We start from the raw sequence: 25,652 nt of genomic DNA on the forward strand, positions 1-25,652 counted from the left end.
GATACTTGTAGCTGTCTCTTGGATGAAAATGAACACACATCTTAAACCTAAACCTTGGGTGCCATATAACAGTATTTAACGAACTTCCAGAATAGCAGATATTAAGAGTTTGGTTTTGATCTCAGATACCTGGGAGCACACTGTCCTGCAGCCTGTTGAAAGATTTATTATTTCTGAAGTAGCTTGTGTTGAAAACCATATTTTAAGTAGAGAGGGTTATAAGCCTATCAATCTCACCAGACTGATAACTTTTTTCACACCTGTTAGACTCATTGCCACCTCTTGGCCTCAGGACAGATACAGCACATTCCACTCCATATTAGGTCATCCTGCTAAGAAAAAAAAAAGTATCGTATGAATTGGGTGAGGGATGCAGAGCTTTTCAAGTGAAACAGGCCTTGGGGGATTGGTTATCACAGTCATTGTGGGTAAGCTCCTAATTTGGAGGCAGTTGTTCCAGTGTTCATGTGGATCATTTCAATTTCGGTTCCTTTCCTCCAAGTGCCTGTCAGTTGAGTTCTTAAGTCACAGACCGTTAATTTAGAGATGTTGACATCATTTAGTACTTACAATTTGGAAATGCTTTCTGACTGTGGATCATGAAGAAAGTGTCTATTTTTGAAGGGTAGATGCGCTCTGGGGAGAGGTGTCTTACTACCACCATCTCTGTTTTACTTAAACGGAAGAGCACAACCAGTCCATCTCTGTGGGTATTGAAGGTTGGTCCCCAGTCTTTAAGTGACAGTGGGTGGGCATCCCCTGTCAGCTCTCCCATATCTCTGGATGGCCATTCTCTCACATTCTGAGATCAGGACCTCATCTTCTAAATTAGCATTGAGCCACAATCCTGTGTCAGGTGCCCTGCTATTGAAGTGCTTCGGGAAGGAATGAGCTTTCTGTTTCTAGCCATGACTGTTGGGTCTCACATATTTTTGAAGCCAGTAGCTCATTGGACAAACCGTTGGGTTTCATGTATGCAAAACCTGTGGCCCTTCTCTCCAGCCTCCTCCTTTGCAAAGTCCCATTTCTCTGCATTCCCATAGGGTATCAGAACAGGTATTTATCCTAGAGCACTTCTTAGAGCCTGGAGACACCCTGTAGGGCGGTGTGCACTTCACAGCTCCAGGGCTTTCTAAGGATCACAGACAAGCTTCAATGGCAACGAACCCCTATCCACTTTAACGTAGTAAGAGGTGGCAGATCTTGCTTATTGTGTGCCAGGCATTCTGATTGTTGCTTTGCATGCATCATTGTTTAGTCTTCACATTAACCTGCTAAAATGGAGACTTTTCTCCCTTGGACAGGTGAGGAAACTATGTCATTAGTAAGAGGCAGCACTGGGATTTTCAGATTAAAGCCTCCTCTTATTCCCAAGTCCATGCCCCTTATTGTTATTGACATCACATCCTAAGCTGTGTGGTCTCCTTGAGCTCTGCTCCCCCTTCCCTTGGCTCTCATGCCCATGGAGTTACTTCTTCCCAGTGCTTTGGGGCCAGTCTCCTACTAGCCAGGTGACTGTTAGGGAAAATGCAGCTCAGTAGGGAAAGGACTATCAGTACAACAAGGGAGAATGATCCCTCTTATTTAAGTTGGTGTTATAAATAGGTAATGAGGTAACGTCTCTGAAAGTACATGTTATTTATTGGCCATCTTCTTTACGCCAGGCACTGTGCTAGAACTTGTAGCACAGTAGTGACATGGACAGACGTAGTCCCTGCAAGCCCTTGTAAAGTTTGCAGACCTGTGGACATGGCAAGACACTGAAACAAAATTTATGAAATTTCTTGGTTGTGCACTGCATGTCTAAACCATACGTAGATGATGAACTGACTTCACGTTTAAGCCATGGTCTGTACAGGTGCTAGACTTTTCCAGGGTGCTGTTGATGATTCTCAAAGAAAGCCCCTTGCTTTCTTTGGTATTGCCTTTTTAACCTAAATCTTCTAACATTGTTCTCCATTTCAGGTTTCTGGAAGTCAGAAACCTGAGAGTTCTGTCCCTGCCTGCTCCTTAGCGTTCTCTCCCCTTGTCTCCCTCCTTTCTATCTGCACCCCTATTTCTTAGTTTCTTACCTTTGCCTGTTTTGCTTTCTACCTTTCTCTGATTTCTGAACCCAGTTTAAATTTAATCCTCCTTGAGATCCTAGCTCAGTCTCACTGGCTTTAAATCATACCCCTCTTTTGATAAATATTCTTATATATATTTATTTTTTTGCTGGACCATAGGGTAGTTCAATTTTTATTTTTTTATTTTTATTTTATTAATTTAAATTCAATTAGCCAACATATAGTACATCATTGATTTTTGATATAATCATAAATATTCTTTTAAAATACTAATCCCAGTTTTGCAGTTATCTTTGCTTAGGTAGGAAATCTGCTTATTTCTCCAACTAGAATGAAAGTTCACTGAGGGTAGGGGCCACTTTTCTGTCTGTCCATCCCAGGCACAAATCTGTTTTTGAATATTGAAGTAGATTAGATTGTCTCCCCATTTTCTCCTATGAAACAGCTCATCCTTTTTCATCTCTAACGTTTATTCTGCCTTGATGTTCAGTTGGCCTGTTGAACTCAACACTACACACATTTCCCAACTCTGCATTTCCTCCTTTTTTCTAATTCTTCACTGTCTCCATTGTCTTTATCCAAACTCAGGTCCTCCCAAACACTCCCGCAAACCGCCCCCCCCCCCCACCCCAATCAGTCGGTCACCATCTTCTGGGTAGGAAGATCTACTTAGGAGAAGGTTCCCTGGTATCCCTCATTACTTCCACTTCACTGGCATTACTTGGTGTAAGCTCTTGGGACTTCCTTATCTAAATCACGTAACTGCTCTTGTCACCTCTTGCCCTGAACTAATAATCCTTCTAAAACATAGATCTGATCATGTCAGATCTTAAAACTCTTTGATAGCTACTAGTGAAATGATACTCTGGGATTTATTTTCAAATTGTCCAGTGGAGGAGGGGAGGTTAAGGGGATTAGGGAGAGTATAGGTACAACAAGACTGACCATGTCCTGATACTTGTTGAAGGTGGTGGTGCCGTTTACAGGGGGCTGCTGATACTATTTACATTTGTATGTTGGAAAATTTCATTAATATAATTAAAAAATAAAACCCAGCAAACTTTGGCTGTATACTGTATAGGCAAACATCTGAACTTCTTGGTAGAGCATGCAGTGCTCTCATATCCCTCCCCATTGTCTCTTTTGGCCTCAGATCTCCTTCAAACCGATAGACCGACACTCTGTACTTGCCTTGTCCTCAGCGTTGATTAGAAAGACTCAGCTTCATGATGAAATCCCCCCTGGACCACTTCATTAGCCTGATTGGGGTCTTCTCTCCTTTTTACTTCCGTATCCCTTTGATGGACCATCCTTAAAGCCCATCATATGGCTTCTTTGTGTATTGCAGTGCTGCCCACCACTCCACCTGTCATTGAGGACTACCCAAACCAAAAAGGTTCCCACTCCCCTACCTCCAGTTTCAGTTCAGCCACAACTCACTGCATGCCTGTTGAGGGTCAGGCACTAAATGAATGTTTAAGATAAAATCTAGTAGTTACTTCTGGCCTGTAGTGTGGGGAGAATTCACCAACCAGCATCTGGGACTAACTTTGGTAGTGGATTCTATTCCTCCTCTTCATTCCTAAGATCATCACAAACTCTTCTCAGGGAATGAAGTATATATATCTATCCTTAAGAGATGATAGGTAAACTGTAATGTAGAAATGCAAGATAGCCAAATATTCATTAGCATGTCAAAATAAAACCCTTTGCCCAGCTTTTGCCCACCTTTTATCTCTTTTTAATGACAGCTTTTAAAATTGTCAGGCTCAACATTTACACTTATGAGGTCCCTCTCCCTCTTTTTTGGTCCACTCCATAAAACCAGGTGGGGGAGTTGTTTTTGCCACCTACGGTTTGTTGGAGGGCAGCTTCCAGCCAGCCTTCTGCCAGAGCCCATCCTAAAGTCCCTACAGTAGGCACTAGAGATGAGCAGAAGAATAACCTTCTTCTCAACCTTTACAATGTATTTCACTTACTTGTGGCCACGTAATTATTCCAAACTCCAATATGACTGTGGAGCCCAGAGTTAAAAGTAGAAAATGTTTAAAAGATTTGAGAAATGAACTGATTTTTGTGGCCTGGAGAAGTGAAGACCAAGGTATGAGTTAATCACTGCTTCCAAACACATGAAATAATTTTACATGGAAGGTGGTGCCAGCTGTTAGCCATTTGAGTGAAAACAAACAAAAGGACTTAGGTTGCAGCTGGAGGGATTTTAGTTAGGTAGAAATTTTTCATTAAGCGGTTCTGGGTGGGAACTGGGTTCCCATCCCAGTAGATTGTTGATTTAGGTCCAGATTGGAGGCAGTAGGGTGGATTTGAGGAATTTAAGCATCCTTAAAATTGGGCTTTGTGATTTAAAAAAAAAAATCAGCAGCTGTGAATGCCCTCTGTGCTCAGTGCAGTAGAATGAGGATTCCCTCATTCTTCCCACCTTCCCCCAAGTTGAAAGAAATTAACCTCAATTAAAGAAAATAGTGATGGATGGCTACAGAGATAAATATGATATATCACACAGGAAAAACTACATTAAAAGAACATTAAAGTTGGGACAGAAAGTGCTAAAAATGAAAAAATTCACAGTTAAGTTTGAAAAGTGGTATGTTTACATCTCTGCTAATATGTGGACCTAACAGGACACATTAAGAAATTATGAGTGTGCTCTGCTATGCTAAGAAGTCAGTTTTTTGACTTGACACACTCCGCTTAATATCCAGTTTCATTGCCCAGCTTTAATTAAGGCATCGTCCGTGAATGATTATAGCCCATGGAAAAAAACCTGTTACTTTTACCAGAAGACTTTTGGTGTTTGTTTAAATATTAAGTTTTGGAGGGGGCCAGGTGGTGTTTCTGTGACTCTCTGCATTTCTTTCTTTCTTTCTTTCTTTTTAATTTTATTTTTAAGTAATATTTACACCCAAACGTACAACCCAGAGATCAAGAGTTAGACTTACAACCCAGAGATCAAGAGTCACATGCTCTACTGACTGAGCCAGCCAGGCACCCCAGCTCTGTGCATTTCAATACCTGAGCTTATTTCAGCTTTTCTAAAGTTAAGAGTATATTTTGTAAAGCAACTAATTTTTTTTTTACTGAGGTTTAATAATAGCCTGAGAACTGTTTTAATAATGTTGAATGATATCATTTTGTATGTATTGAAAGCAAAATTTCGCTTTTATCCCTTTGCTCTAGGGGTGGGTTTTTGTTGCTTAAGAATAGATCTAAAATTTCATATGTGTTTTTATTTTTTTAATTTATCCCTTTTTCTTTTTTTTATAAAGTCACATTGTGATCCTAGAAAGTCTTCTTTACTTAAAGCTTTTACCTAATAAGATTTAGCTGTTCACTGTGTGTTTTTGTGTATGTGTACATGTGTGTTCACTATATCAGGGACAAAAATCCCCCAGATGGGTCTGGAATAGCATGTTTTCAATGTAGGATATAGAGTAAATATTTTCTGTGATAGAGCTTGAAGAGTACAAAAAGTTAATCCTTAGCTTCCTCATCCCATCTCTGACCCTAGAGTGTTGTTACCTTTGCCTATACTAAGAGCCAAGATGAAAAAATGATACTTTCCAAAAATCCCATTGTATATTCTAACACCTAAGTTTCATATGCTTCCTGAAGAGGGTGAATCTCTTCACCTACCTCCCTTCTTGCTCTCTTTCCATTTTGAGTGGTGAGGGAGGAATTTTGAGTTCTTCATTGACCACAAGCTTATCTGTGGAAGGGGAAAGTGAAAATTAACCTATTTCTGAAATCACTCAGCTGTGAAGAACAAATTGAATTTAGCAAATTTAGATACTAAGTTTTAAAATTTTATTTTTAATGCAGAAAGAATTTGCTTTTGTATTTAAAAAAGTGTAAGTATATGTAGGTAAATAAAATCATACCAACTTGTATAATTCTACCTAATAAAATAGCAGATGAGTTAAAAATGTTATATTAATAATTTTAAGAAAGGAAATATGAGCCACAATTATTATATAAGTTTTCTATTTTTGTTATTGAATCAAATGAAATTACCCTAAGTGAAATGATTATTAGCCAGTAGAATTTATTGCTTACTGACCTGGGTAATAGTAATTTCGGTACGTGGTCTCTAGTCACAGATTTTTAGGTTCATTTTCTTCCCAGATGAATGAGTTTGTATTTCCAAATAATTAAAAGAAAAAGTTCAGGAGGCTAAAAATTCAGAGAGACAGTTGAAAATAAAAAATGGAACTGAAGTCTCTTTCTGGTCATTACTTTGGGACACCATGAATAGTCTCTATTTCCTAGTACAGAAAATAAAACGTGTAAGCCTGTTTGGAGTTTCAAATGTAATATAAATGTAATGCATCATCATAAGTATGCAAACATGTTTTAAAACAGGGTATTGTATGGAAGCAATTACTGGCAGTGAGTGAGCTACACACCCCAAGAATGGGTTGGGGCCAAAAAATAGAAGGTTTCTAAACAGAATTACTTTTGTATGTGTGGGAGAGCAAGGTTAGCTTTTATTAGGAACCAATGCTAGCTCTTATTTTAATTCTGATCACATACTTGGTAACCCAAATAAATAAGTAATAAAGAGATTTCATGTTAGGATTAAGTTATTTTTTTTCTCTTGGTAAAGTCTTCCAGTGAGAAGTGATTAGTTTTTGTAGTAGGAGGAGGACATGACGTCCGTAAACATGAACATGACCAAATGCATGTACAGCTTTGCATTTTTCAATCTTTGGTCTTGTAATTGTTGAAGATGTTGTTGCTGCCCTTCGTGACATGATACTTGAGGATTCTTTAGCTGGGTGTGTTGTGTTCATCTTTAACAGATTTAATGGGAACTAGGAAGGTTAGATTTTATTATCTGCAAGTAACAGGCTCTGCAGTTTTTCTCCCACTCACCACTAGCTTGGAAAAGACCCTGATGATAGGTGTCTCCTTTCTGTTCCCTTTATCCTGTGTGTTTTGGTTTCTAATTACGAAGTTACAGAATAAACCCTCATCTCAACGTGATTTTGCAGTGTAATATTTGAGTGGGTGGCATGGGTCTCAAAAATCAAAAGGAAGATACTCAATTTATGTAAGAATGCATTTGTCTACTGACAGATTCTCTGGAGCTCTTTGGATCTCACTGATGGCAAGTTTAGGCAGTTTTCTCAGGCTAGTGTCTAGTCACTGTAGCCCCTTAAACCAGAGAGCTGTTTGGGGTTAGACTATAGGATGAGCTGAGCAGCCAGCTAAGCAGCAAAGGGACTAGCAGCCCCTTAACTGTTATCAGAATGCTGTATTGATGAGTGAGGCTTGGTCAAGTTACTTAACCTTTCTTCCTTGATTTTCTATTATGTAGACTGGAAATGATAATATCTGACTTTGATCTCATAGGGATGCTTCAATCCATTAAAGTCATTAAAGCACTTTAAGGTATAAGGCACTAGATACAAGGCATCTTCATTATTGTTATTATTACTGTTACTTCATTACAGTGCCATGTACAAAGGGGTGCTTTTTAAATGCTAAATAGTAAGTCTCAGAATGAGCTGTATATATTCAGTAGTTGGCAGGGGACATTAAGAGGTCAGGTTACCTGTCTCTCTACTCTTGAGGCCAGGTTCTGTTCTTCCCTACCTCTGTTAGTTTGTGAGCAAAAAGCAAACTATTTTTGCTTGAAAATTGAGGCAGATGGGAGATGGCTATAACGTACCTCCAGTTTTTTTCCCAGGAGCCGCTGTTGGTGTTGAGCTCCCCGAATTGTGTACGTGCTCACGTACCCTTTCTGTGGCCTGCATATTCGAGAGTTTTAAAGTGGATTGCGGGCTTTGATGAATCTCCATTTACAACTTTCATTCTCTTTTTTTTGAAATACCATTTCTCTGAGAGAGAAGAGATGTTGAGGGCAGAGTGGATAAACATCTTTGATCGTTTCTGGGTAGTGTTCTGCAGCATTTTATACAAGATGATTATGTTTCCTAGATCAGCCCCCTCTGACATTTTGTCTTGAATACTTCCTCACACCTCATATAGTATTCCAGAAGGAGACGCACTTCCTTATGGCCTTGGATGGCATCACCTAGATGATGTCCTTGAGAAAATAGAAGATCAACTCTCATCTCCCAGAGTAAAGTTTGCTCCTGAAGTACAGTTTCTTTGGATCTTAAGGTGTTACTTTTCTAAAATAACCTACTCTGTCCTTTGTCTTAACTTTATGAAACTAATGAGGGTGACTATGTTGATTCTTCTTGGTTAAGAGATTTTCCTACTTTCTATGTTTATTCTTTTTAACTTTTGATACTCTGAGTACCATGATGTATTTCACTTTTACTACCTTATTGGACCGAATATTCTTATGCATCATACACATGTGACTTTGTAAAGTGCTTCTTCCTCAAATCTAGTGCTTGTTAGATGAAGCACAAGCGAGTTCAGGGCCACGGTCTGAAATAGAAGATAATTCCTTTCATCAAAAATGCTTTGCAAGGGAGTCTAAAGAAACAATTACAAGTACTGAAGGATTAAGAACTCCTAAAATAAATATGCATAGGTCCAAACAATTCATCATTTGTTATTTGGTTTTCTAACTTTTCTTCGTTTACTAGAATCCTAAAGGTACAGTACGTTGCTTTTAAATGTGAGTAGAATGTTATACTTTTCTGAGTCTCCTCTATCCCCCAAGTATTAGGGTCTAACAATGGATTTTCTGGTATTGATTTGTTTGTATGGAAAGTCTTAGATGAGATCATAGTTTTGTATTTAAAGAATCACTTTTGGGGAGCAGGAGTAAGAATACAGTTACATGAAATTGGGGTTGTTGTGGAAAATCAGGGACATATGGCTGCTATAGGTATAATATTAGTTTTTCAGAATCAAGAATGAAACAAGTGAAATTCCTTTTAAGTTGCGGCTACTTCTACACCTGAAGTATTTTTTTCTTCTTTAATTATCCCCACGTGTGAAAATTCTGAAGTGTGTATCATGACTAACAAAGCTGTTTTGTTCAGTATTACCTATATTTTTGAAGAGATACTGAAGCACCCATGATTTTTCCTCCTCTGTCCCTCCTTCCCAAATTTCATATCAATAATTTCATTTTCTATTTGAGACTAAACAGAATTTAAAGTAATTTGCCACCTTCTTTGTTGTGGTTAAATACAACTCCTGGGGAGTTTACAAATGACTTAAATGGACTAATGTGATTTTTATATATTTCCTGAGTGGTCAAACTTGGTCATCCTTGGACATGCCCCAGAACTAGTGGGGCCATAGGAGTGGATTAGGCATGAAGCAGGTAGTTATGTGGTTATCCCTACCGTTCATATTCCTATAGTTGATAACCAGGGTTAAGTTCATCTTGATTTGGACTGTTTCTCAACCTTTTTCCCACTGTTAGGGCCTGTTGGAGCCTTTTTATACATTTTGTCCTAATCTTTGCCCTCTCCCCACTCCCACTATGCATTAAATCCTAACAGATATGATTTTGTTTGGTCGTGTTGAGCTTTGGAGGGCCACAAACTATTGTAAAATCTAATTTTTTCCCTTCTGTTGACAGTGCATGATTTAGGAGCACAACTTGGGATGTTCATTTTTTCCACCATTATTGAGATGTAATTAAAGTGTACAATATGATTATATAACACATAATTTTAAAGTGTACGGTGTACTGATTTGATATGTGTATATACTGAAATTAATACCACAGTAAGATTAAACACCACCATTACCTCACATGATTAGCTTTGTGCGTGTGTGTCTGTGTGTAGAATGTACAGATTATTCAACAACTTGTCTATTTATATTCTAGCCAATAATGAGTACATTTTCTGAGACTCAATAGTGAGTACAACTATGGTAGTTAGGTGGTAATTACTAGTCACCTTGAGGAGAGGTTACACTGAATTTGTCTTCTCTGCCTTAATTTTAGTATGAAGATGAGTGCTTGGTGGTGTGCTTAGATAGGCTGTGTTAGGACACTCTCCTGTCCTGCCTTCCCCCCACCCCAAGTAGCATTACAGATTTTTCTTGTTATAAAAGTAATGCATTTTCATTGCAAATGAAATTCAGAAAATACTTAGCTCATAGAGTTTCTTCAAAAATTGAGCTATCCTATGATATTTTTGTACTTCTAGCTTTATATGTGACTATGGAATGCTTTCACAGATTTAAAAATGTAACAGTAAAACTGAATTATGTATAAATGACATGGTTAAGAATGGTTGTTCTCTTGATGATTTGTTTTTATGCAGTGTTTAGTATTCCTTTTTTCTCCTTATATATTGTGAGGGACATTAACACTGATTCACATTGATACTGGTAATTCCTTTTTAGTTGGAAACCTTACTTACATTCTATCAAAATGATAGGATTTAGGAGGGAAAAAAAAAGGAAAAAAAATCTGATGGTTTTTCTGTCCCTGAAGTCTTAAAAAAAAATAACTATACTTTTCCATTAAAGTCATTTCTGACATCTATACAGAAAACATACTGCCCCTGACTAAAACAAGCTTCAGGTGTGGTCCTTGACTTCTCTCTGAAAAAAGCCTTTTCATAAGAAAAAGCACAAAATAATATTAAAGGCAGTTAACTAAATAAGTCTCAATTCCAACTAAGATTTTCGAGTGAAAATTACATCTTCCATATTATTAGAGTGTGAGATTATAGCCAGCTGTGGTAACTATATTCCATTTCTCTACATTGCTTTTTGGTGTGAACTGAAAACTATTATTCTGAAGTTAAGTCTTATAACCCATTTTAGCTGATTTAGTTTCCTGGAATTTATCAGTGGTATAATCAGAACAGATTCCCCCAGGAATTTATGTTTATACCAAAAACATACACTCTGACCCTGGAATACTTGCCTTCTTCCCATTCAAATCAAAGAGAAATAGTAATTCTTTTAAAAGGTTTATTTAATTGTTACATCTGTAAGTGTAAGTAAAACTAATAGATCCATCAAAGATTCTGATTGTGATAAGATTCATTGATACGTTGTGCCTTAACTGCATATTAAATTAGCAGATGTCACATACTAGGCAATTAGAAATGCTATTACTTCTCAGGTGGGAATACTAACTTGAAAATTTCGGATGACTTTTGTGCAAAATAATGGCAGAATAATGCCCCCCCCCTCCAAACCGTGTCCAACTCTTAAGAACCTGTGAGTGTTATCTTACATGATAAAAGGGACTTTGCGGATGTGATTAAGGTTAAAGACCTTGAGATAGGGAGGGCATCCTGGATTACCTTTGTGCACCCAGTCATCACATGAATCATTAAAAGAATCTTTCCCAGCTGTGGTCAGAGACAGAGAGGTGAGGATGCGTGAATGGTCAGAGATACATTGCTGGCTTCAAAGATGGAGCAAGGGGGCCTCCCTGAGCCAAAGGAGGCCTGTAGAAGCTCCCGGAGCCCCTGAAAGGAGTGCAAGCCTACAGGCACCTTTCTTTTAGTCCCCTGACTAATCTGTTGGACTTCTGACCAATTATTCTATAAGATATTCTATTAACTGTAAGATAATAAATTTTTATTTTTTAAGTCACTAAAGTAGTGGTAATTCATTATGGCCACCGTAGAAAGCTGTCACTCCTTGCTTTGTGTTTGTAACTTGTTGAATAAAATTATTACTGAAATCTGAAAACTATGAAGGAACAAAAGCTGTTTGGTAACATGGATAATACTTGGTAATTTATACAACTTCCTTCTATATGGGTTGGTACAATTCATTTTGCTCTTAAGTAACAATGAATTGTTTGGCTTTGCAACTGTGATTTTTTTTTTTTCTGTAGTACTATCGTTGTACCAGGAACATATAGTAGACATTCAATAAATGTTGAGAACAATGAGTAAAGTTACAAGGGCAAAATTTGCATTAGTTGTTGTTCACATTGGAGTTTTGAGAAAGGGGCTTGAAGAAAGCTAGGAACATAAATGCTTGTGTTAGGTCTGAAGAAGTGTCTCCAACCTTTTGACAACATGTATCTCACATTTTTGTCATGTTTGGCGGTTGTCAAGGAATTGCTCAAGGGCTTATTGGACTCAAACCCTAGGGTGTAATGGGGTTCATTTCTCTCTTGATAAGCGGGGAACTGGGAGTAGCCAGAAAACAGTGGTTATGAGGAGTCTTAATTTTTCAGATAATGGTTTTTTATTAAATTAGTTACAAACAACAAACTTTAAGATATAATACCATTTAGGAAGAGATTTGAGATCAACATAAATACATATAATAAAGCAGGTAAAATGACATTTTTTAATTGCTTTTAAACTGCTTCTTACTTTTACTGGCTAATAAGTTGGGACATTCAATCAGAAGTATTTATTGAATCTGTTCGCACTGGGGACGTAGGTGCAAAGAGCTCTGCCATCATAGTGCTTATTGAGCGATAGGGAAATTAGAAACTAAATAATTACAAATGCTGAGAGGAAGTACAGGGTGCTATAGGAATGGATAATTACCTACTCTAGTCGAGGTAAAGAAACCATCTCTGAAGGTTCGGGAAAGGGCTTAAAAGTGACCAGAGAATGGCTGGAGCACACTGAAAATCTGGGGTCACTGTGAAGGTCAAAGGATAATCCTCTGAAAGGAGTTTGGAAAAGTCAGCTGTAATTTGGAGGAGAATGGTTTGGATGAGAGAAAAAGTAAATGCAAGAAAAGCTGAGGTCAGAGGCTATTTTAACTATCAAAAGATGGAGTCTGCTTTAGGGTGGTAGCCACAGGGTTGGAGAGCAGACGGATCCAGAGATTATTTAGGAGATAAACTAGAAGGTATGTGGAAATTGCATGTGGGTTTTCAGAGGGACAGGGAGAGACTGTTGCAGAAATAAAGTAATCCTGCCAATAAAAAGGACACCTTCTTAGCCACCTAGAAGAGAGGGAAAGAATACAATTTATTATTGAGGAGGCATTCATAGATTTACATGCATGTGTGGCAACACGGAAATGACTACAAAGTTGGGACAAAATCTCACAGTTTATACATCAGAGCAGAACAAAGTGCTTTCGTGTCTCATCTTCTTTAGAGAAAAAAGGCTGCTCCCTGTGAGAGTGTTCTGTACATCTCATGAGAGACACTTGAGCTAATTCTAGAGGTTTGTTTTTACATATTGAGGTGATCTGGCATGTGAGCTTGGAGATATCTCTACACAGAAAATTGGAGAGTGGACTTGATCCCTAGAGACTTATCTCTGTCCCAAAGGTTAATGTAAGGACTAAGTTTCACTGTATTTCAAAGGACGTGCTCTTAAGAAAATGGGAAAAGATAAAATATTCTTTGGAGCCTTTATAAATGGAAACAAATTATTTTCCAAGTACTTGGTGGCCAATGGTACCATTTAATGAGGTGCTCAACTCTGGAGGAGGAGCAGATTTGGGGAGTCCGGGATCAACACTTGTGGAGGTTCCTATTAGACATTCCCCTGGAGATGATAGGTAGACAGTTGAATACATTTGCAGTGAATGGGCAATCTAGGCTGAGGATAGGGATTTGGGGGACATCAAAGATCCATTGGTAACTGAAGCCTGGGAGTAGACTGGATTGCCCTGACAAATGGGAGGTAGGGTGAGGAAGAAAAGAGGAAGTCATGTCTTTGCTTGTATAATCATGGGGTTAACCTAAGTAGACAACCCTAAATGATGGGTACTGAAGACATAATCATAGCAGTGGTCAGTATTTTCATTTTTTGATTACTTTTCCTAGGTAACGTAGCTGAAAATTCAGCTCACACACTTTTGTAAGCTAGACTTCTGCTTTTTGTACATTGTACATTCTCTTCAGTCTTTCAGATCTCCTCTTGACTCCTTTCCCTGTGCCCGTACATGTTCTCCACCCTCTCCTTTTGGGTCAGTGTGCCTTTGCGTGCTGTCTTGGCCTCTCTTGCTTATTTGGAAATGTTTTCAGTTGTTTCCACATGTAACTTTTGGATGTTTTATTTCCCTTCACAGAGTTAGGTATCCTTTTACTGGGTCCTTTATTGGGGTGGAATGTGCCAGGTTTTGAGGCCACAGCACAGATCTGTGCTCTCCCATGAGGGTCGGCAAGATGCAGAGAATGGCTTTGTGCAGATGGAAGTAGAGATGAAGGGAGAGGTGTCTTGTTGGGAAGAAATACAGCTAGCTGACCTTGAACAACATGGTTTGAACTGTGCAGATCCACTTATATGCACATTTGTTTTGATAAATGCAGTAGTGTAAACGTAATTTTTCTCTTATGATTTTCTTAATATTTTTTTCTCAACATAGTCACATTTTCTTTATTGTAAGGATTGTTGCATATATGTATGTATATAATACATACAACATACAAAATGTGTGTTGATTGTTTATATTATTGGTAAGGCTTCTGGGCAACAGTAGGCTTTTAAAAGGAATGCGGTTTGGGGGGAGTCAGAATGTATACACAGATTTTCTACTGCTTGGAGGAGGGTTGGCACCCCTAACCCCCACATTGTTCAAGGGCCAACTGTACGTAACTGTGGGGCCCAAGTGCTTCTTGGGTAGATGCATTTAATAACAACCTTTGTGAAGCAGTTGTTGCACACGGAAAAAGAGATATTTTTTTTGTACCTGTAACTGAAGGCGAATTAGAAAATGAAATATCGGGGGAAAATATTCTCCTATTCATATTTGCAAAAGCATTTTGATCTAGACTAAAATAGAAACCATTTTTGCCCTTTATTTTATTGGATAGCTCAGTTTGTAAATGTTGAGTTGAGAGCAACTTTCCTGAATCGCGTATTAGTAAATTCTGCGCTTGTTGGAAAAGGCAGAGGTTCCTTCCTGAGAGACACTTTTGCCACCTGGGTCTTGGCAAACCGAAAAACAGGTAGAGGTGGCATTCATGGACATGTCCTCATTTTATGAAGAGTAGTGACTGTGAACTGAAATATAAACACAAACAAGAGTGGGCAGTAGTGACTTGGACAAAGATTTTACCAACTGGCAGTGTGAAATATTCGGTAGACTAACTGTTTTAATGGGTTTATCTTAGACAGTTTTTCTGCTGTGAAACTGTCGGTTAATAATTTACCCTTCCCGAGAGGCTAAAGAAGCAATCACACACTGTAAGCCAGCACTTTGGGGCCTTCGCTTTGCTGGAGCTTGCCTTGGCGGGAGCCCTGTGCCTTGTTGGTTGCGACACAAGTACCAAGTGTCTGCACTTTGACAAATGGAGACTCGGGAGATCTAAATAAGGCAGGGACGTTTGGTGTGATTCACTTCAAGTGACATCTGAAGTAATGGATTATTGTAACTATCCATCTGTTCCACATCAAGAAGAATATAACTATATATATTTTTCAAAAAAGTTTATTTTGAAGTAGGGTGGTATTCTGTATGGGGGAGCATGTGGTAGTGGGAAAACATTATTTTTTATGGAATATTTATACAGCTTTACAGAAGGGGCAAACCGGGCTTGCTGATGGATACCTGGGATATGTTTTTATTGTCTAGCAAAATATTGGATGCAGATGTACGTGGAAGCCTTACCCTTTGGCAGTGTGAACGCTAATGTCAGAAACTTGAGCCCATTACCCCTTGTCATACAATTCGTTTTGATGCAGTGGTGAACACAGCTCCACTGCAGATTTAAGTGCTATTTATGTGAATTTTATTTCCCTGTTTAGTCACTGAATCATATTGTGGTGTTGGCATGGTAAGTTTTGTAATTTGTTTTCTTGTGTGAAGAGTGCTTTTCTTCTACCGAATGTTCACTTCTGCATACTTTTTTAGTTAGGCATTATGTCATTACAAAGATTTACAGTTATTTAATAATGATTTATTGTCGTAATTTATTCTGCCAGCTGTGGCACATTTTCAGTGGAATTTGTAAATCAGATTTGTACAGAAATTTACCAGGACATGCATTTCAGGATTTAATAAAACATACTCTAAAATCTTTTGAAGTACGTAGTTTTGTGCTAACACATTTGGGATTAAGCTTTACCTTAACAGCCTTTGTTAATGTTCAAACTCTGCTGTGTCTGTCCCACGACCATTGAAAGAGGAGTCTATGAGATCTGTTAAAATAAAATACCTAGTTTCAGGTCATCTACTTTGCTTCCAGACCATTAGTGTCATGTTATATTTGACCTGGGGTGTTCACATGATATTAAGGGACAAGGAAACTTCCTGACATCACGCTCTGTGCAGTTCCATACATTTTAATCACTATTAAGATGTGTATCCGGAATCATAATAGAGAGTGGATCTAGTAGGTTATGTTCATGTTGAAGCGTTAAGTGTCAGATTTTCTCCCCCTTTTTCAAAGCGCACCGGCACTAACCATGTGGAATACATTTAGCTTTGGCAAGGTCGCCAACTCACCCTCCTCACACAATGTCTTTGTTATGGTACAGATAGGGCCAGTTATGAGACTTTCTTTTTTCCTTTTTAAAAAAGATTGTTGCAATCTTGTTTGTTTACTCGACGGTGTGTATTGGTTTAGAGAACGATAGAATCCAGAAAAGAAAGTGTACAGATTACTTTATAACTTGTAAGTTTTTTTAAAAAATCTGGCTGTTTGAGAGGCTGTCTTTGAAATGCATGATTGCCAAATAATTTGTAAAAATGACTTGTACTCAAAGACTGCATGAGAATTTTAGTTCTAAGCCGAAACTGCTAATTCACAGCTTCAGTCAGCTGGTTATTTTGTCTACAGCAGCATGAAACATCTCATTTGACTTACTACTGCCCCCCAAACACATTGACTTCATTGATCAGTTGTTTTAATATTGTGAAGACACTATCTTTAATGTGCCTGGAAGCTGCAGTTCAGGTAACACTTAATTGTATTCAAAGCAGTAGACTTGGTACTATCTATCTAAGATGGAAGTACGCGCTTTTGAAAATACTGTACGTTCCTATTTTTACTAGCAGCTTGTATTTTGTTCCTCATGTTCAGGCACTAGTTATACAGAATGGAACAAAACAAAAAGAGACAAAACATCTTACATTCTGAAACGTAATTCCTTCCCAGTGAGGGGTTTTTTGTTTTGTTTTGTTTTTGTCTTTGTTTTTTGCCGCAAAGTGTGACAAGGTAAACAATTTATCATCTGTTCTTTTATTTCTTAAATGATCTGATTTTTAAAAATTCTTAGAAATGTCACACAGCAGTTAATTTTGTCTTCAGTTAGAAATTTAAGCCACAGTACCTTACAATTGGATCTTTGAGTGATTTTATCAGACTAAACATAATTTAAAAAGAAATTCATTAAAAATATATATACATAGTATGATGCTTGATTGAGTTACTATTTCTAGAAAAGTTGTTACGATTTTTATGTGATTACTTGTGTGCTGTTTGGACAAATGTCTCCGTAGTATTTGATATTTATTTATTTTTATTTTGAGAAAACTAAATCTGCAGTAAAGGGGAAACTGAGAGATAGGGGGATGTCTGGAAAGAGAACAGAGATGGACTTTTCTTGAGAGATTTCATTGCTGATCTCTTAGATATGGTGCCACATTTTCCGTGAAGGCGTTTACCACTTGTATGCTGAAGAGACCACAGAGGAAGATTGAGCTCTTTATTTTAATTTCTTCACACAGCACTCCAGCGCTCATGGTGTACAGGTATCTTGACCAAGTGTGAATGCAAAAGGAAGGAATATTTTATAAGTAAGTTCATAGTTCTGGATTTCATTTTGACCTTATCAGTGTTTTCAACTTTTTCCTTTGGGGTTACCTGAAAAAACTTTAAAAACGATACCAGGTTGGAACTTAAAAAGGCATAGTTCAGTGACGACAAATATGTTTCATCTTGGGGGTGAATTTTAACTGACTGGTGGTGAGTGCTTTCAGAGGCTGAGGTGGGTGAGGAGGATAAAAAAAGTTTTGTCCTCAATTAGCAATGCTTGTCATAGCTGCTGAGTTAAAAGTCAGTGGAATCAGGAGCTGAATTTCTCCTCCTAGTATACAAACTGCTGAAAGTTGCTGTGATCCTTGCTTTATTAATCATGTGCTTATAGATTCAACCAATCTTCTTAAACACCCCTGAATACAAGGCCGTGTGCCAAACATGGTAAGAATATAGAGGCGGAACAGACATGAATTTGCTTTTAAGTCTTAATGGTTGGGAGGCTTCATTGTTCATTAACAAAAAATGTGAAATGTGGTAGGCAGCAGTTTTGGAGAGACTATTATGGTCCAAATCAGAAATACTGAGTTCTAAGTAAGAAGGATATTCAGTTGCAGAAATCTGGCAGATTCTAAAGCTTGTTGGCAAAGAGATAACTTGTGTTTACTGATTAGGTAGCCAGGCATTCTGGAGGGATACCTATGCCCATCTGTCTTGGATAGATGATTGCCTTGTCAAACGTATAGCCTATGTATGACATTTTGCTAGTGCAAGGCAAACGTAGTAGGTGCTGTAAGGGAAATATGGTCAGGCTCTAGGTGAGTGGTGAAGTCATATGCTGTTGGATGAGATGCCAGTCAGGAATACAGGGTAGAGAATCAAGGATAGAACATAATTTCAGTGTTTAGACATTCATTAACTTCAGTGAATATTTTTTAAAAGATTTTATTTATCTCTTTGAGAGAGAACTAGCGAGCCTGAGGGGGGAAGAGCGGAGGGAGAGGGAGAAGCAGACTCCCCGCTGAGTAGGGAGCCTGACGTGGGGCTGGATCCCAGGACCTCAGGATCATGACCTGAGCCGAAGGCAGATGTTTAACCAACTGAGCCACCCAGGTGCCCCCAGAGCATATTTTTTTTTGTAGAAATATTTTAACCCTACAGTACATGTACGTGTAAAATATCAAATTATGTTTGATGCATATAATTGTTAGTCTTAGGAGGTCCCTCCACCATTTTTCCTACTGGAAATCTTCAAATTATCTTTGATTCCTTCTTTTCCCTGAAAGCTGAAATTTATTAAGCATCAGTTCTTCAAGATTTTTTAAAAAACAAAATAACTCTAACTTGTGTTTTTGTTTCTCACTGTGCTCTAGTGTAGGTGCTCATGTTCTGTGATGTGCTGACCATCTCTAGGGTCAGGTGTTAGAATCTTGTGGTACAAACAGATACGAAACCTACAGACTTCCTTGCCCTTGGAACTTACATTCTTGAATACAACACAGATCCCTTAATTGAATACTCCTGCCTCAGAACTTTCTCTTTTCTAATACATCTCCACACTGTTCCTAGACGAAAGAAAATTTCCATTATTTAACTTTTCTGTTCAGCAACATAAAACCTAAATTTCAAGGCCTCAAGTGTGCCTGTGTATCCTCTTTCTAACCTCATCTCTTGTTACGTTCTTCATCTACGTAAGGAACAGTACTTTCGTACACATTTATTCAGGCCCCTCTACCCATTTGGAATGTTCTCTTTGTCATATGATATTCTCCTTAGCCCAAGAAACTCAACTTATATTCTTCTTTGACCAAATTATGCTCTTGGCAACATTTTAGCTGATAATACAAATACTGATTTGTGGCACTTCTCCTTTAGTAAGAGAGAGTAGTTATTTGTATGTTTTACAAAAACTCACTAGTTTATGTGTCATCTCCTACTTCACTGTAAGGTAAAATTAGAGACTCTTGTCTTACATATTAACCCTTTACAAATATTAGCACAGTTGAGAACCAGGAAAAGCAGTGCTTTTGAGAATTCTGAAGAGATAAAACAAAGCATCCAAGCTTAGATATCAAACTTCTAAGAAAGTCATCCCCCCCACATTTTTCTTACAACCCGAGAACTCTAAACCTCTAATATTTTGTTGCCTTAATTGCTAATACATAAATATTGTAGGAAGTAAGAAAAGAGTACAGAAGTGTCTACAAAGAGAACAGATTTCCCATTCCTTCTTAGAAGTGATTTGATTTTTAAAAGTATTTCCAGAAATAGCTTAGTCTAAATATAGAAGTATTTATTACCCCCTCTCCAAGTTTTCTCTTTTCTTTTTTTGACATGAATGGTAGTATACTGTATTTACTGTTCTGTATCTTGCCTCTTATGATATTTGGAGATGTTCCTTATCAATACTCATAGCTTTATTTCATTCTTGTTAATAGTTGCTTAATATTCCTTTGGAAAGGTTCATAATAAAATAACAGCAAATTCTTGAAGCAGGAAGAAGGCAGATATTGAGATACAAGAAGTAATTATAACTACAAAAGGATAAAGTGGCAATTTTTTAGAGGATTTTATTTATTTGTCAGAGAGAGCACAAGCAGGGGGAGCAGCACACAGAGCAGGCAGAGAGAGAAGTAGGCTCCCTGCTGAGCAAGGAGCCCTATATGGGAATGGATCCCAGGACCCTGGGACCATGACCCGAGCAGAAGGTAGACGCTTACCAATTAAGCCACCCAGGCATCCCAAAATGGTAAATTTTTAAATTAGAAGATAGAGCATTCCCAGAGATCCTTTTTCCCCCCCCTTCCAGTAGCAAACAGAGCCCCCACAAGTCCTTAGAAGCCCTGAAGGTATAATACATTTTAATTTGATGTTCAAAATGAAAAATCTTATGGGGCGGCTGGTTGGCTCAGTTGGTAGAGCATGTGACTCTTGATCTTGGGGTTGTAAGTTTGAGCCCCATGTTCAGTGTAGAGATTACTTAAAACTAAAATCCTTAAAAACAACAAGAACAACAAAATGAAAAATTTTAATTAGCCAGAACTATCCTGTTTAAAAAAGGGGTGGATATACAACACTTTTAAAGAAAATTCTTACCTAAAATGGCAGAAACCTTGTGAGAGGTATTGTAGGATATTGGGATGAACACATGTTTTGAAATCAGACCAACTTGGTTTTGAGTCTCCACTTTGACACTTAATATAAGACCTTAGCCAAGTGACTTAACTCTCTTAGCTTCAACTTCCTTATTGGTAAAATGAAAATAATAATACCTATCTCATAGGACCTGTGAAGAACAAATGAAAAAATATTTTATGCTTTTCCTGGCACATAACAGGTGCTCCATAAATGTAAAGTAACATCCCCCAGCCTCTTTGTCCTTCTAAAACAATTAATTTCCTAAGAGCTCTGGATGCTGAGATCTTACTGTAATTGTATCTTTTGTAACATTTATCACAATGCCTTGCACATACTAAGCATTTCGAATGTATGCACTGATTTATTTTCTCTCTTACGTGTCTGGTTTGGTTTTCTTCATACCCCTCACCAGAATCCTCAAATATCTCGAAAGAAGTACAAAGACACACACACACATGATCACATGTACCATAGGAAGATGCCCAACATGCAGATATCAGAATCTCAACTAGTGGTATGCTTGTAAATGTTTAAAAACTGGTTTATGGGGCAGAGGAGCTTTGATTTGTAGGGTTTGCTGATTGCTGTGGTGTAAGTATTCCCACCATGGCTGATTGCAAGTTGCCAGGGTGAAGTCAACTGACTTGTACAATTCCTGAAAGTAGACCAGCTTCGCACTCTGCTAGATTCCCTGCACCACTGCTTTGAACTGATGTAAAAGCAGTTAGAGACACAAGCCTCAAAAAATGGTCCAGGCTTTACCACCATCTCATTTTTTTATTTTTTTTGCATCTCTTTCCTTGTTTGTATAGTAAAGCAGTAGGAGCGGATCAATTTTCTAAACATTTCGCAGTATTGCCTTTCAGTTCTGCGAAGGTATTTCAGACTCCAGAAGCCAAGGGGCTCAAGCTCTGTGTTTCCTCTGCCCTCTATGTTTAGTATAAACTTCTTTTTTAGAGAGGTCTCCACTGGTTAAAAATATTTGAGAACCACTAATACTTAATAGCTGTCACACAGCCTGTGTCTGTCACTAGCAGAGGCTCTGATACAAGTGACAGGTAATGGGTTTACTTGCTGTTTATATATATAAATACAAAAATATATAGGGCTTAGGGAAATGCAAAAGGGAAGATAATGAATTTCAATGTTACTTTTATCAGAGGTAGATCTAATAGAAAATAGTTTTGGGGAATGCCTGGGTGTCTCAGTCGGCTAAGCATCTGCCTTCAGCTCAGGTCATGATCCCAGGGTCTTGGGATTGAGCCCCGTATCCAGTTCTCAACTGAGCAGGGAGCTTGCCACTGCCCCTTCCCCCGCTCGTGCTTTCTCTCTCTTTCTCTCTCTCAAATAAATAAATAAAATCTTAAAAAAAAAAAAAAAGAGAGAAAATAGTTTTGGTACTTGACTTTTTTTGTTTTTTAAATATGACTTTCATTTCTGTGTGCATGAATTCTCCATATATGTGTGTCACGTTGACGAGGCGTGACTGAGAGCCAGGAGTCACAAACTCAAATGGCCATAGTAGCCAGCAGGTCATGGATTGAGGGAAATGGTTGGGATGTGAGACAAAGAGGAGCGGTGGAGACTGTGGTCATCTGTGGGTACTGCTGAAAAGAATAGCTTCTGCTCTATCTACTGTAGCAGAATGTTGTCAGGAGGGAACACAGATTTCTGTTGCCATATCTTTAGTTCCCTGAAGCTGCACCTTTTGCTTCTTCCCATTCCATCCCCAGGAGTTGGAAAGCCATACTTTAATTTAAAACTTCTTGATTTTTTTTTTAGCGTGTTGGCCAATAATTAAGCACACGTACATGCATACTCATACACGCTCAGGGAGGAAGCCAAGGAAAACAAACTTGGCCTGTGGGCTTATAGTTTGAAATCTGTCTTTACACACACATGTATATGTAGCAACTAATATTTATTGAATGCTTCTGTTCTAGGCACTCAGCTAAACCTTTTGCACTAATCGAAATATTTAATCTTCACAATTGGGTGGACTTTTTTTTTTATATAGATGAGGAATTTTGGCACTTTGAGAGATTAAGTAACTTGTCAAGGTCACATATTTAATAAAAGGTTCCACAGGTATTCAAACCCAAGTAATCGGACTGTAGAACTCCATGGATCTTGCTCCTACATATGCTATAAGCACATACACAGAACGTAAATAACTGAACATAAAGGGTGAGTAGAGACCGTCGTCTAATGTTAGCTCATTTGTGTGCATTGATACAGTTGGTGTGTATGTGTGCTTGATGCAGTAAAGCACAGGAATACTATATGCTTTCACACTTTATAAGATTTTTCTGATAAAGCTTAGTGAGACCAGTGTAAAATTTAACAGGGAGTTTATATTTCTCTTTGTTACAAACTAGACATCCTGAGCTGTGGGGCCAACATTGTCTCTGTCCAAGGGCAAAAGTTCCCTCACTTCTCATTGCCATAGTTAAACCCCACCCATGGAAATGCTCCAAGTCCTGAGTGATGATCACTTCCTCTGGGCAAGGGTATGAAGAATAAAAGTAAATCTAGCAGGAGGAGTAAATCCCAAAAGACAGAGATAAGTACTTGAGGTCAGAGACTGCATCTTTTATAGTTTTGTCTACATACCAAACTCATTAATATGAATAATCATCTTAGCTGTAGTGGTTGTAGTAGAGAAAGTAATACAAGAAACTAGTCTTGTCTTACACTTTTCCATCAACTCTTTCATTATTTCTAGGATTTGGGGAGATCTCTTTGAGAAAGTGATGTGAAATCACGTCTCTGCCATGTTTCTCCTTTATTTCTACTTCTTTTTTCCTACCCACATAAAATGTTTTTCAACCTTAAACACTTCAGCCTATAGGGGTAAAACCATAAGACTCTAGGAGGAAAAATGAAAACAATGTGCAAGAATCTATGTATTTATCCATTTAGGTTTTCCCCCTGGGAGATTTTGGAACACCATTAGACACTATAAACCTCTTTATGGTTTTTTCACTTGGTGTGGAATGAGAGAGAAAAAAAGAGCCAGTCCCTCTGGCAGTATTCTTCTCAACACTCTATACCCATCATGTGAGTGGAAAGAACCCAAAACCTTCATTTTCAGAACTGTATCTCAGCCCCTGGCTCCTAGAGAAAACCAGTGTGGTTCAGATGTGGGATGGGAAGAGTGGTTTGCATTGGCACCAGCCTTGCGGGTGCTTTGGGGCTGGAGCACACTCAGCTGTGGGTTACAGATGCTTGATCTCCAGTATTAATGTGGCCAACATGTGAAACCATGGCACCCACAATACTACACAAAGGTCCACGCCTCTGATAGTTTGGGAAATAACTCCCAGCTGAAGAATTCCTTCATGAAGAGCTGAAATACATTCTTGAAAAGAAGGTCCTTTTCCAGAGGGGTGGAACTAGGAAAGAGGTGCCTGATGATGTTGGAGTGGGCATCAGGACTGTATCATAGGGCGTCTGTGGTCTTGGGAGCTTTAACTGAAAACAGAAAAAAAATGCTACACGAAATGTTAGATTCATAAATGTTCAATTCCATGCCATACATGTAGCAGAAAGCTTGTGCACGTAAGACATTGTATAGCTTCTTTGGAGATGTCAGGTGCAAACCATTACCGGTAGATGTCATCTGGCCTGATTCAGGGTATGTTTGAAATGTTTCCACCAATTTTTATTTTCCTGAGCCCTCTCTAAGGTTGGTAGGACTAGAGAAAACTATATAGAAGAGAAAGGAAATGAGCATGGGGTTGGGTGGTGCTCTCTCTGTAAATTCAATAACCCAGATTCTTTTCAGGACACACAATTTCGTCTCTTCTCACCCATAAGGCCTGTGCTTCCTTTTAATGGTACACTTGAGAGAGCTGGTTTATTTCCATTCCCCCATTCAGTTAGTGTGCTAGTTTTCTCATTCAGGTACAATTTCTAGTGAAATAGTAGTTTATAAGTATTCAGAAGTTAGTTTATTGACTCTTATTGCACTTCTGAGCACCTAATAAATAATTTATTAGTCTGATGGATATGTGGCTACCTAACTGTGGGGCATGAAATATGCACTGTTTTTCTAATACACTGTAGGGAGACCTGTTTATAAAGTATTTAGTATTGGTTTTATAATGCACCGTTGACAACAGGAGACCACGGAGCTCAGAGATCAATCTCATTTTGGCCCACAGTATTAATGCTGCTTTATAAAGCTCTATGACAGGTCACTTAGACAGTGGTCCTCACAGAAAGGACTCTGTTAGGAAGGTAGGCTGTAGTGGTTGCCAGCACAGCAGATAAATGTCTTTGTCCAAGTCCCTGAGGTGACCGTTTGGTGGTTGCTGATGTTGGCCAGGTGATGGAACTCATCATTTCCCTGCTCTCTAGAGGGATTCTGGACTTGGAGTGCCCGGTCCTGCTAATGCAGCCCTCACTAATTGTGCAACGGGCTGGTGTGACTTGGACCACAATTGCAGTCTTGGAGATACGAACCAGGTAGTAAGGAGTGGAGCTTTGCTGTCCTCAACTTCGTCTTGCATTTGTTAATGAAGCGACATTCTTCCCCATTTCCCACTCCTTCATGCAAATCATGTATGTGACATGGCATAAAGATTTTTTATTTTTGTTTGCTTTGGTGAATTTCATTAGTCAGGAATATGTTCACAGACATTTTAAGAACACTGCGTAGGAAACACTTAGAACCAGGGGACATCTAAGTAAAATATTAAATAATTTCATCTAAAAATCAGTTCTCAGTGTTTAACTTTCTAAGAATTGTGTGCTATAGGAATGCCTTATAAGGGCACTGATTTACGATGAACTGTTGCCTAGAAGCGCGTATGTTTTGGAGCAAGGCATTTTTCAGTTTTGAGTTAAGAACTCCTTCCTGATTCTAAGTATCCTGCTTCCCAAAGTGGGAAATC

General features: G+C 38.4%; 1 protein-coding gene across 7 annotated transcripts in view; it reads left to right on the plus strand.

Moving 5' to 3' along the window:
- The window catches only part of BNC2 (basonuclin zinc finger protein 2), a 349,620-nt gene that overhangs the window by 20,146 nt on the left and 303,822 nt on the right, over positions 1 to 25,652 (plus strand). The window lies entirely within an intron of this gene.

The sequence above is a fragment of the Ursus americanus genome, chromosome 18 (genome assembly GCF_024610735.1).
Source record: "Ursus americanus isolate L20-20 chromosome 18, mUrsAme1.1.p, whole genome shotgun sequence".
Taxonomy (NCBI): Eukaryota; Metazoa; Chordata; class Mammalia; order Carnivora; family Ursidae; genus Ursus; species Ursus americanus.